This window comes from Arachis stenosperma, chromosome 6, assembly GCF_014773155.1.
Source record: "Arachis stenosperma cultivar V10309 chromosome 6, arast.V10309.gnm1.PFL2, whole genome shotgun sequence".
Classification (NCBI taxonomy): domain Eukaryota; kingdom Viridiplantae; phylum Streptophyta; class Magnoliopsida; order Fabales; family Fabaceae; genus Arachis; species Arachis stenosperma.
The window spans coordinates 112403601-112417705 of record NC_080382.1 but is presented as its reverse complement, the minus strand read 5'-3'; the positions used below and the strand labels follow the sequence as shown (position 1 = coordinate 112417705).

General features: G+C 38.3%; 2 non-coding genes across 2 annotated transcripts; both read left to right on the top strand.

Moving 5' to 3' along the window:
• Window positions 1-3489: 3489 nt before the first annotated feature.
• On the top strand, window positions 3490-3598 carry LOC130937453 (small nucleolar RNA R71). Its single transcript, XR_009068673.1, has one exon. It is a non-coding gene; the product is annotated as a small nucleolar RNA R71 (small nucleolar RNA).
• Window positions 3599-13362: 9764 nt separating this feature from the next.
• On the top strand, window positions 13363-13470 carry LOC130937654 (small nucleolar RNA R71). Its single transcript, XR_009068863.1, has one exon. It is a non-coding gene; the product is annotated as a small nucleolar RNA R71 (small nucleolar RNA).
• The last annotated feature ends 635 nt before the right edge of the window (window positions 13471-14105 follow it).

Here is a 14105-nt window from a genome sequence, read left to right as displayed (position 1 = left end):
TTAATTCTTGATTAAACTCAACAAATTAAATGCAAATTCACTAGGAAAATATAGGAAAGATGCTCACGCATCACAACACCAAACTTGAATTGTTGCTTGTCCTCAAGCAACCAAATTTAGTACATGATTAAGATGTGAATTTGCATGAGAGGTGAGAGTTTAGTTATGCTTATGTCTCTTCTTAAAGTGGTGTTTATCTATTATAATTCCGAACAGTTTTGCCATCTCACTCTCCTTTGAATCAAAGGAATGTCACTGTCATTCGGAATTAGAATCCGGATCATATTATGAATTCTCTGCTCTTTGTACTCTAGTTTAATCCTTAAACACATCATACATCCTTTACTTCTCAATGAATTGGTGCTTTGCACCTTGAGTCTAGCCGTGACTTTAAATGTTTTGTCTCAAGCTTCACTTGACACAAAAATACCACAAGTACTTGACTGGGGAACTCTCTTTAAGTTCTGATTTTTCTTTCAGTTATTCCCAGACATTGGTGCTCAAAGCCTTTGGCATACTCTGCTAAATGTATTTGGCCTCGACTCTAGATATTCTGTCTCAAGGATTACTTGACACAAGAACACCACAAGCATATGACTAAGGAAACAACTCTTTGAGCTTTTAATCATGTCTGACCTCCTTAGTCATTGATGCTCAGAGCCTTAGACCTTGCTTTTATTTTTCTTTTGCTATTTCTTCTGCTTCAAGGATTAAGCTTTCACTAATTTCAGAGAAGTCATAATAGTTCTCTAAAGTCTTGTTTCTTATACATCAACATCCTTTGATTCAAATTCAAATATATACTGTTCTTGTCATTCATTCAGAATCACAAATAATACCACCACATTTAAGTAAACAAGACTAATATTAAATATAAACTCAATTTCTCATGCAATACATCACTTCTTTTCTTTTCTTTTTAGATTCAAGTTCAGTGAGTGGTACATGAGACCTTTTTTTACTGAAAGCAAATGATAAAATGAAATTAAATCTAAGAACTGAAAGTACTAAAGATCATGCAAGCAATCAAAGCAACAGAAAATAGAAGACAACAAAATAAGAACGGAAGAGAAATAGAATGAAAAGAACTCAACCACCTTAGTTATGCTGGTGGCCGTCTCATTCCTCCATGAAGAACATTCATCTCCCTTTGGTGCTATTAAAATAAACAGAAAAGGCCAAATGTGAAGTGACAACACCAAACTTAAAACTTTGCTTGTCCTCAAGCAAAGAAAAGCTGAAAATAGGGTGTCAAAAATTCTTCTTAATTGCTCCTATTCCTGTTCTAAAAGTTCTGCATGATCAAGCATATGTAAAACAAAGGAAAACAGTAAAAACTCAATAAAAAGCAAACAAATAATATAATTAATGCAACGGAAAAATAATTAAGGATACGAAATTATCGGGTTGCCTCCTGACAAGTGCTTCTTTACCGTTACTAGCTTGACGGTCAGCTCCTCTAAGGAGGAGGATCATAGGGGCTCAGTTCTTCACCCTTCATTGTGAATCTTCTCCCTGTGTCCCCATAAAGTAGCTCAATATGCTCCAGAGAGAGGGTTCTATTTACTGTATAAGTGAACACTGGATTGCTAGTCAACACCACCTTCATTCTTGGGAGAAGTCTTCAGTGGGAATCTTTTTGTTTCTCCATCCCCTGGGTACTTTCTTCTTTTTGGGAACCTCCACCTTGGTGGATGATGCATTCCCGACACCAAACTTAGGTTTGATGTCAGGAGAAATTTTATTATTTGTCACCAAAGGAGGTTTGAGCTGCAATTCCTGTTGTGTATCATCAGGAGGTTCTTGAAGGTTTGGATCAATAAGCTCAATCTGCATGCACCTCTCTTCTTCACTTGCTGAATGTATATCTTTGAAGACATGAAAGACTAGTTGCTCATCATGCACTCTAAGCACTAATTCACCTTCTTCCACATCAATGAGAGCTCTCCCAGTGGCTAGGAATGGTCTTCCTAGGATTATAGAGGCATTCTCATCCTCCCTAGTGTCAAGAATCACAAAATCTGCTGGGAGGAAGAACTTACCCACTTTGACCAAGACATTCTCCACTAATCTGTATGCAGGCTTTATAGATTTATCTGCCATCTGTAATGCTATCCTTGTTGGTGTACCTCTTGGATTTGCAGCTTCTTCATCACAGACAAGGGCATTACATTGATGCTTGCTCCTAGATCACATAATGTTTTCTCAAAGGTTGTGCTCCCAATGGTGCATGGAATTTGAAAGCTCCCTGGATTTGGCATCTTCCTTGGCAAGTTATTTTGAATGATGGCACTACATTCCTTAGTCAGGACCACTGTCTCGTCTCCCTTTAAAGGTTTCTTCTTTGACAACAACTCCTTCAAGAATTTGACATAGAGAGACATTTGCTCCAAAACCTCAGCAAAAGGAATATTGATTTGTAACTTTTTAAAGACTTCCAAGAACTTTAAAAAATGTTTGTCCTTGGTCTCTTTTTGAAGTCTGTGAGGATATGGCATTTTAGGCTTGTACTCAGGAGCTTTTGGCAATGTAGGATAAGTGTCAAGAGAGTCTGGGAATGGGTTGTCTGCACGCTTTGGAGGGACGTGCTCTATTTCTTCTTTCTTCTCCTCTGGAGCTTCTTCTTCAACTGGCTCCTCATTAACTTGTGCTTTTGTACTTGTCACTTGTCCACTTATCAAGGTGATAGCCTGGCATCCTCTCTTGGATTCACCACTGTATCACCAGGGAACGTACTTGGAGGCCTCTCAGGTATTTGCTTGCTCAACTGGCCTACCTGTACCTCCAAGTTTCTGAGGGAAGCTCTAGTTTTCTGCATAAAATGATTCATTACTGCTTCCATATCAGTGTTCTCCTGGGGCTGAGAATTTGCCTGTAGAGGTGGTTGTTGATGATGAGACTGAAACTGGCGGTTATTATAATTATTCTGCTGAAAACCACCCTAAGAATTATTGTTAAAATTCTGTGATCCCTGAGGTTGCTCTCTCCACCCAAAATTTGGGTGGTTTCTCCACTCCTGATTATAGGTCTTAGAGTATGGGTCATTATTGGGGTTTCTAGAAGCATTCCCCATGTAATTGACCTGTCCAGAAGAAAATTGAGTATAATCATAATTCTCATTTTGCATAAAATTACCTGTCATGTCATAAGGGATCTCTTGAGGTGCATTCTGAGTGTTAACAGCTGAAACCTGCATCCTACTCAATTGTTGAGAAATTAAACTCATCTGATGACTCAAAATTTTATTCTGAGCAAGGATAGCATCAAGAGCTTCTACTTCCATAACACCTTTCTTCTGAGGGATTTTAGAGTTCACAGAATTCTTGTTAGATGAGTATAAATATTGGTTGCTAGCAACCAACTCAATAAGCTCAATAGTTTTCTCCGGTGTCTTCTTCATGTGCAATGAACCACCTGCAGAATTATCTAAACACATCTTGGACATTTCACCCAAGCCTTCATAAAAGATGTCTAGCTGAGTCCATTTAGAAAATATGTCCGGAGGACATTGTCTGGTCAGTAGTTTGTATCTCTCCCAAGCTTCATAAAAGGTCTCACTATCCTTCTGTTTGAAGGTCTGAACCTCCACCCTAAGCTTAGTCAGCTTCTTTGGTGAAAAAAATTTAGTAAGAAATCCAGTAACAACCTTCTCCCAAGTATCCAGACTCTCTTTGGGTTGAGAATCTAACCATAGCTTTGCTCTATCCCTCAAAGTAAATGGGAAGAGCATAAGTTTGTACACCTCAGGATTTGCCCCATTAATTTTCACAGTATCACAAATTTGCAGAAAATTAGAGATAAACTGATTGGGATCTTCCTGAGGGAGTCCATGATATTGACAATTTTGTTGCACTAAAGTGACTAGCTGTGGCTTCAGTTCAAAGTTGTTCGCAGCTATAGGAGACACCATAATGCTTTTTTTGTAAAGATCTGCAGTAGGAGCAGTGTATGAGCCAAGCATTCTTCTAGGTTGTTCATTTCCAACTGGATTTACCACATTTGCATTAGCAGCATTATTATGATCCATAGTGGACTCTACAGCCTTGTAAAGTCTTGCTTGTTGCAAACGCCACCTGAAAGTCATTTCGAGTTCAGGATCAAAGTCTAAAAGAGGTTCCTTGTCTCTATTCCTTCTCATAAACAAACAGAAAATAAGAAAATATAGAAATCTCTACATCAGAGTGTAGAGAATTCCCAGTGAGGTAACCTGTGTAAAATAAATAAAATAAACCAACTAAATAATTAAAGCTGAAAAATTTTGAAAATTAAAAAAAAATAAACAGGAAAATTAAAATAAAAATAACTAGGGGAGACCAAACTTAATTTCAGAAACTAAAGAAAAATATATGATAAAATTTCTTTTTTTTTCGAAAATTAAAGACAAAAATAAAACAAAACTAATAGATTATAGAAAAAAAATGAAAGGAAACGAAAACAAAAATAAAAGAAAATGAAAATAAAAAAATAAAATAAAATAAAAAAAAACGGACAAAAATAAAAAAATCAAAAGCAAAAAGGAAGTAAAAAAAAAAAGAAAACAGGGGCAGGGGTTAATGAACGAAAAGGAAGAGAAATTAAAAGAAAAATTATCTAATCTAAGCAATTAAACAACGAATAGTAGTCAATCACAATCAATCTCCGGTAACAGCGCCAAAAACTTGGTGCGGAATTTATAACCCATAAACTAACCAACAAGTGCACCGGGTCGTACCAAGTAATACCTCAAGTGAGTGAGGGTTGATCCCACAATGATTGATGGACTAAGCAACAACGGTTAAGTGATTTACTTAGTTAGACAAATAGAAAAGAGCGTTTGGGTCTCAATTGTATCAAACAGTAAATTCAGAAAATTAATAAAGCAAGTAGTAAACAAGTTGTGAATAATATATGGAGAAAACAGTTAAGGCTTCAGAGATATCTATTTTCTGGGATTAACTTTTCTTATTAACTATTTTAATCATGCAAGATTTAATTCATGGCAAACTATATTTAACTAAACTCTAATTCCTTAGACCTTTTTAGTCTCCTCTAAAATTCATCAACTGCCAATTCCTTGGTCACTTAATTCCAATTATAGGGTGAAGTTCAATTCTAGTTTATATGCCACAAAAATCCTAATTACCCAAATATAAGAGGATTATATGTCACGTATCCCAATAAGTCCAGATAATATGAAATTTAGGAGAATATGTTTTCAAGCTGTTGTTCAAGTGAAGAGCTTTTCCAAGTTATACAAGAACTCAATTAGAACCAAGGTCATACTTCCGTTCCACCCAGATTCGTAAAATAAAGAACGAAAAAAATTCTTAACCTTAACAGTGGAGGTTTAGTTGCTCATGATTCAGAAAGAAAACTAGGATTAAGGTAAATTGTAAATTGCAGAATGAAGTAGAAGAGAAGAGAGAAGATTCTTTTTCCTTTTATATCTAATCCTAATTAATGTAAAATATATTTTCTAAAACTAAATAATATCTTTTCCTAATTTTAAATAAAATAAAGTTTAAATCATAATTAATAGGAGATTGCATGCTTGCTTCTTGGAGAGTTGGGGACCACTTGATTCCTTAATAATCCACGCCTAACTTAAGAAATCTCAAGTTAGGCGCAGCCTTGGCCGAATTGATGGAGAAGAAGTATGAACTATTTTATATCGTTGGAAAGCTCTGGAAGTTAGCTTTCCAACGCCACTAGAATCATGTCAATTGGATCTCTGTAGCTTGAGTTATTCAGGTTTGAATGCAGAGAGGTCAGGGTTGACAGCATCATTCGCCTTCTTCTCTTTTTCTGTGGAAACTCCATCAAATCCATCCGAAAGCTACCTAAAATAAATAAAATTGTACACGACTTAAAGTAGCATCTATAGTGGCTAAAATATAATTAATTATTGATTAAACTCAACAAATTAAATGCAAATTCATTAGAAAAATGTAGGAAAGATGCTCACGCATCAGTATGCGAGACCCCGTTTCTGTTTCAAGTGTTCGCATACGCGGATGTAACTCGCATACGCGACATTGATAATTTCACACTCTTGCATACGTGGGAATGGGCACGCATACGCATGACCCCTGTTTTGCTGAAAATATTATTTTTATGTTTTTAGTCACTCCTCCAACTTTCTAAACCTCTATAATTATTGTTTAGGATTCCCTATCTAGTATTTAGGCTTTAGGACAAGGGGGAATACAATGAGTGGATTTACTTAGATATTTTCTATTATAAAATAAGAGACAGTGACTTATACTTTGGAAGTTCTGTGGATGAAATAACTTGAGTGGATTGGCGGAGTGTTGAGTGAATGATGTCTTGAGAAAAATGAATGATTAAGGTTGTTGAACATGATGAGAATGACAGCGATCATTGAGACTAAGTAATATACTACTGATGTGCTATGATTGCTAAGTTTCTATGCACCTAGAAAAGATGGTGGTTAATCCCTCTTGTCGAGGTTGCGACGCCGGCATAAGGACGGTGGTTTATCCCGCTTATATTCTGATGTAAGATCTGAGGTAGAGTATCCCACTCGCATCCTTTCGAGTCACAAGAGTGTGCCGGACACTATATCCCTGGATAATGTGTTGGGCACTATATCCTTGAGGTGCCAATTATATTCGTGACGAAAATTTGACATCCCAAGGGGATGTGTCGGGTTGACAGTTAAAAAGTCAAGTGATATCACAACCAATAGGACAGGCATTCATCATATGCATCCTTATGTCTTTGTTTGCTTTGTTTACTTGCATTTCATCAACTTGTATAACATGTTCAATTGCTAGTTGAATTATCTGTTGTATATGTATATTACTTGTGTTTTACTTATTTGCACTATCTGTGTTTTCTGCTGGGATCAAGGAGGAACGGTAGGAAGTAGAGATAGGAACGCATGGATGGTGCACAAAATTGTGATCTCTAACAATGGCATTCAACTTGGTATGCGCATCTACTAACTCAGTACTTTCTTCACAACTCCGCACAACTAACCAGCAAGTGCACTGGGTCGTCCAAGTAATAAACCTTACATGAGTAAGGGTCGATCCCATGGAGATTGTTGGTATGAAGCAAGCTATGGTCATCTTGTAAATATCAGTTAGGCGGAAAATAAATGGTTATGGAGTTTTCGAATATAAAGATAAATAAAACATAAAATAGAGATAGAAGTACTTATGTAAATCATTGGTGGGAATTTCAGATAAGTGTATGACGATGCTGTGTTCCTTCTGAATCTCTGCTTTCCTGCTGCTTTCATCTAATCCCTCTCACTCTTTTCCATGGCAAGCTGTATGTAGGGCATCACCGTTGTCAATGGCTACATCCCATCCTCTCAATGAAAAAGGTCCAAATGCTCTTGTCACAGCACGGCTAATCATCTGTCGGTTCTCGATCATGTCGGAATAGAATCCATTGATTCTTTTGCGTTTGTCATCACGCCCAACAATCGCGAGTTTGAAGTTCGTCACAGTCATTCGATCCCTGAATCCTACTCAGAATACCACAGACAAGGTTTATATTTTCCGGATTCTCATGAATGCCGCCAACAATTCTAGCTTATACCACGAAGATTCTGATTAAGGAATCCAAGAGATATGCACCCGGTTTAAGGTAGAACGGAAGTGATTGTCAAGCACGCGTTCATAAGGACGGATGATGATGAGTGTCACGGATCATCACGTTCATCATGTTGAAGTGCAATGAATATCTTAGAATAAGAATAAGCCGATTTGAATAAAAAATAGTAGTAATTGCATTTAAAACTCGAGGTAAAGTAGAGCTCCACACCCTTAATTAATCTATGGTGTGTAGAAACTCCACCGTTGAAAATACATAAGTGATCAAGGTTCAGGCATGGCCGAATGGCCAGCCCCCAAAGTCTAAGAACTAAACGTCCAAAGATGGATGCTAAGATAAAAGACGAAAACCAAGATGTCTAATACAATAGTAAAATGTCCTGTTTATACTAGACTAGCTACTAGGGTTTACAGAAATAAGTAATTGATGCAGAAATCCACTTCCGGAGCCCACTTGGTGTGTGCTTGGGCTGAGCTTGAGTTTCACATGTGCAGAGGCTTCTTTTGGAGTTAAATTTCAAGTTGTAACGTATTTTTGGCGTTTAACTCTGGTTTGTGACGTGTTTCTGGCATTTGACTCCAGAATGTAGCATGGAACTGGCGTTGAACGCCAGTTTACGTCATCTAATCTCGAATAAAGTATGGACTATTATATATTGCTGGAAATCTTTGGATGTCTACTTTCCAAAGCCGTTGAGAGCGCGCCATTTGGAGTTCTATAGCTCCAGAAAATCCATTTCGAGTGCAGGGAGGTCAGAATCCAACAGCATCAGCAGTCCTTTGTCAGCCTCCTTATCAAAGTTTTGCTCAGGTCCCTCAATTTTAGCCAGAAAATACCTGAAATCATAGAAAAACACACAAACTCATAGTAAAGTCCAAAAATGTGAATTTAGCATAAAAACTAATGAAAACATCCCTAAAAGTAGCTAGATCCTACTAAAAATTACCTAAAAACAATGTCAAAAAGCGTATAAATTATCCGCTCATCACAACACCAAACTTAATTTGTTGCTTGTCCCCAAGCAACTGAAAATCAAATAGGATAAAAAGAAGAGAATATACTATGAATCCCAAAATATCAATGAATATTAGTTCTAATTAGATGAGCAGGATTTGTAGCTTTTTGCTTCTGAACAGTTTTGGCATCTCACTTTATCCTTTGAAGTTTAGAATGATTGGTATCCATAGGAACTTAGAATTTCAGATAGTGTTATTGATTCTCCTAGTTAAGTATGTTGATTCTTGAACACAGCTACTTTTATGAGTCTTGGCCGTGGCCCTAAGCACTTTGTTTTTCAGTATTACCACCGGATACATAAATGCCACAGACACATGACTGGATGAACCTTTTCAAATTATGACTCAGCTTTGCTAAAGTCCCCAGTTAGAGGTGTCCAGAGCTCTTAAGCACACTCTTTTTGCTTTGGATCATGACTTTAACCACTTAGTCTCAAGCTTTTCACTTGGACCTGCATGCCACAAGCACATGGTTAGGGACAGCTTGATTTAGCCGCTTAGGCCTGGATTTACTTCCTTGGGCCCTCCTATCCATTGATGCTCAAAGCCTTGGATCCTTTTTACCCTTGCCTTTTGGTTTTAAGGGCTATTAGCTTTTTCTTTTTCTTTCTATAATTTTTTTTGCCACTTTTGCTATTCACTGCTTTTTCTTGCTTCAAGAATCAAATTTATGATTTTTCATATTATCAGTAACATTTCTCTTTGTTCATCATTCTTTCAAGAGCCAACAATTTTAACATTCATAAACAACAAGATAAAAAATATGCACTGTTTAAGCATTTATTCAGAAAACAAAAAGTATTGTCACCACATCAATATAATTAAACTAAATTCAAGGATAAATTCGAAACTTATGTACTTCTTGTTCTTTTGAATTAGAAACATTTTTCATTTAAGAGAGGTGAATGATTCATGGAATTATTCATAGCCTTGAGACATAGTTACTAGACACTAATGATCATGTAGTAAAGATAAAAACAAAGACAAATATATAGCATAAGAATCGAAAAATAGAGAAATAAGAACAAGGAATGAGTCCACCTTAGTGGCGTCTTCTTCTTGAAGGACCAATGATGTCCTTGAGCTCTTCTATGTCTCTTTCTTGCCTTTGTTGCTCCTCCCTCATTGCTCTTTGATCTTCTCTAATCTGATGGAGAATGATGGAGTGCTCTTGATGTTCCACCCTTAGTTAGTCCATGTTATAACTCAAATCTTCTAGAGAAGTGTTGAGTTATTCCTAATAGTTATTTGGAGGAAAATGCATCCCTTTAGGCATCTCAGGGATTTTTTGATGATGAGCCACCTCATGTGTCTCTTGAGATCCATGAATGGACTCTCTTGTTTGCTCTATCATATTCTTAGTGATGGGCTTGTCCTCTTCAATGAGGATATCTCCTTCTATGATAACTCCAGCTGAGTAGCATAGATGACAAATAAGATGAGGAAAAGCTAGCCTTGCCAGGGTGGAGGACTTTTCGGCTATTTTGTAGAATTCAAGAGAGATGACTTCATGAACTTCTACTTCCTCTCCAATCATGATGCTATGGATCATGATGGCCCGATCCACAGTAATTTCAGATCGGTTGCTAGTGGGATGATGGAGCGTTGGATGAACTCCAACCATCCTCTAGCCACAGGCTTAAGGTCCAATCTTCTTAATTGAACTGGCTTGCCTCTTGAGTCTCTTTTCCATTGAGCTCCTTCCACACATATGTCCATAAGGACTTGGTCTAACCTTTGATCAAAGTTGACCCTTCTAGTGTAGGGGCGTGCATCTTCTTGCATCATAGGCAAGTTGAATGCCAACCTCACATTTTCCGGACTGAAATCTAAGTATTTCCCCCGAACCATTTTAAGATAATTTTTTGGATTCGGGTTCATACTTTGATCATGGTTCCTAGTGATCCATGCGTTGGCATAGAACTCTTGAACCATTAAGATTCTGACTTGTTGAATGGGTTGGTCAGAACTTCCCAACCTCTTCTTTGGATCTCATGTCGGATCTCCGGATACTCATTTTTCTTGAGCTTGAAAAGGACCTCGGGGATCACTTTCTTCTTGGCCACAACTTCATAGAAGTGGTCTTGATGGGCTTTTGAGATGAATCTCTCCATCTCCGGCCTTAGGTGCCATAGGTGGTTATGGAAAAACAAAAAAAAGCTATGCTTTTACCACACCAAACTTAGAATATTGCTCGCCCTCGAGCAAAAGAAGAAAGAATAGAAGAAGAAGAAGAAAATATGGAGGAGAGGGAGAGAGATGTGTATTCGGCCAAAAGGGAGAAGAGAGGATTGTGTTGTGTGAAAATGAAGAAGGATGGAGGGGTTTATATAGTGAAGGGAGAGGGAGTAGGTTCGGCCATTTAGGGTGGGTTTGGGTGGGAAAGAGATTTTGAATTTTGAAGGTAGGTGGGGTTTATGGGGAAGAGTGGATGGATGTGAGTGGTGAAAGGGTAATTGGGAAAAGAGATTGAGTTGATTGGTGAAGGGTATTTAAGGAAGAGTGTTATTGGATTGTGTGAAGAATAGAGAAGGTAAGTTGAGGTAGGTGGAGATCCTGTGGGGTCCACAGATCCTGAGATGATCTTGTCGGGTCCACAGATCCTGAGGTGTCAAGGATTTACATTCCTGCACCAATGAGGCATGTAAAATGCCCTCTGCATGCAATCCTGGCGTTTAACGCCAGATTGATGCTTGTTTCTGGCGTTAAACGCCAGTTCTATGCTTGTTTTGGGTGTTCAATGCCAGTCTGCAGCATGTTTCTGGCGTTGAACGCCAGCTTTCCTCAGTGTGCAATCCTGGCGTTTAAACGCCAGATTGCTGCATGTTTCTGGCGTTCAACGCTAGATCCATGCTCTGTTCTGGCGTTGAACGCCAGCCAGATGCTCTTTACTAGTGTTTAAATGCCAGTAAGCCCTTCCTCCAGGGTGTGCTATTTCTTCTGCTGTTTTTTATTCTATTTTTAATTTTAGTATTTGTTTTGTGACTCCACATGATCATGAACCTAATAAAACATAAAAGAACAATAAAAATAAAAATAGAATTAGATAAATAAAAATTGGGTTGCCTCCCAATAAGCGCTCCTTTACTATCACTAGCTTGATAGTGGGCTCTCATGGAGCCTCACAGGCGATCAGGTCAATGTTGTAGACTCCCAACACCAAACTTAGAGTTTGGTTGTGGCCTCCCAACACCAAAATTAGAGTTTGATTGTGGGGCTTTGTTTGACTCTGTATTGAGAGAAGCTTTTCATGCTTCCTTTCCATGGTTGCAGAGGAGTATCCTTGAGCTTTAAACACAAGGTAGTCCCTATTCAATTGAAGGACTAATTCTCCTCTGTTAACATCTATCACAGCTCCTGCTGTGGCTAGGAAAGGTCTTCCAAGGATGATGCATTCATCCTCCTCCTTCCTAGTGTCTAAGATTGTGAAATCAGCAGGGATGTAAAGACCTTCAACCTTCACTAACACATCCTCTACCAATCCATAAGCTTGTCTTACTGACTTGTCTGCCATCTGTAATGAGAATATGGCAGGTTGTACCTCAATGATCCCCAGCTTCTCCATTACAGAGAGTGGCATAAGATTTATCCCTAACCCCAGGTCACACAGAGCCTTCTCAAAGGTCATGGTGCTTATTGTACAGGGTATTAAGAATTTACCAGGGTATTGTTTCTTTTGAGGTAAAGTTTGCTGAACCCATGTATCTAGTTCACTAATGAGCAAGGGAGGTTTACCTTCCCAAGTTTCATTACCAAACAACTTGGCATTCAGTTTTATGATGGCTCCTAGATATTGAGCAACTTGCTCTCCAGTTACATCTTCATCCTCTTCAGAGGAAGAATAGTCTTCAGAGCTCATGAATGGCAGAAGGAGGTTTAATGGGATCTCTATGGTCTCTATATGACCTTCAGATTCCTTTGGGTTCTCAATAGGAAACTCCTTCTTGTTTGAGAGACGTCCCATGAGGTCTTTCTCATTGGGATTCATGTCCTCTCCTTCCTCTCTAGGTTCGGCCATGTTGATTATGTCAATAGCCTTGCACTTTCTTTTTGGATTCTCTTTAATATTGCTTGGGAGAGTACTAGGAGGAGTTTCAGTGACTTTCTTACTCAGCTGGCCCACTTGTGCCTCCAAATTTCTAATGGAGGACCTTGTTTCACTCATGAAACTTAAAGTGGCCTTAGACAGATCAGAGACTATATTTGCTAAGCTAGAGGAGTTCTGCTCAGAATTCTCTGTCTGTTGATGAAAAGATGATGGAAAAGGCTTGCTATTGCTGAGCCTGTTTCTTCCACCATTATTAAAGCCTTGTTGAGGCTTTTGTTGATCCTTCCATGTGAAATTTGGATGATTTCTTCATGATGAATTATAAGTGTTTTCATAAGGTTCACCCATGTAATTTACCTCTGCCATTGCAGGGTTCTCAGGATCATAAGCTTCTTCTTCAGAAGATGCCTCTTTAGTACTGTTGGATGCATTTTGCCATCCATTCAAACTTTGAGAAATCATGTTGACTTGTTGAGTCAACATTTTGTTCTGAGTCAATATGGCATTCAGAGCATCAATTTCATGAACTCCCTTCCTCTGAGGTGTCCCATTATTCACGGAATTCCTCTCAGAAGTGTACATGAACTGGTTATTTGCAACCATGTCAATAAGCTCTTGAGCTTCTGCAGGCGTTTTCTTTAGGTGAATGGATCCACCTGTAGAATGGTCCAGTGAGATCTTAGAGAACTCAGATAGACCATAATAGAATATATCCAAAATGGTCCACTCTGAAAGCATGTCAGAAGGACACCTTTTGGTCATTTGCTTGTATCTTTCCCAAGCTTCATAGAGGGATTCACCATCTTTTTGTTTGAAGGTCTGAACATCCACTCTAAGCTTGCTCAGCTTTTGATGAGGAAAGAACTTAGCCAAGAAGGCCGCGACCAGCTTATCCCATGAGTCCAGGCTATTTTTAGGTTGTGAATCCAACCATGTTCTAGCTCTGTCTCTTACAGCAAAAGGGAAAAGCATGAGCCTGTAGACTTCAGGATCTACTCTATTAGTCTTAACAGTCTCACAGATCTGCAAGAACTCAGTTAAAAACTGGTAGGGATCTTCTGATGGAAGTCCATGGAACTTGCAGTTCTGTTGCATTAGAGTAACTAGTTGAGGTTTCAGCTCAAAATTGTTTGCTCTAATGGTAGGGATTGAGATGCTTCTTCCATCAAACTTGGAAGTAGGTGTAGTATAATCACCAAGCATCCTCCTTACATTATTATTTTCGGCTGCAATCTTCTCTTCTTTTTCGAAAATTTCTATAAGGTTGTCTCTGGATTGTTGTAATTTAGCTTCTCTTAGTTTTCTCTTCAGAGTCCTTTCAGGTTCAGGATCTGCTTCAACAAGACTGTTCTTGTCCTTGCTCCTGCTCATATAAAAAAGAAGGGAACAGAAAATAATAATAGGGATCCTCTTTACCACAGTAGAGAGATTCCTTTATGTTAGTAGAAGAAGAAAAGAATAGAAGAAGGAAAAGG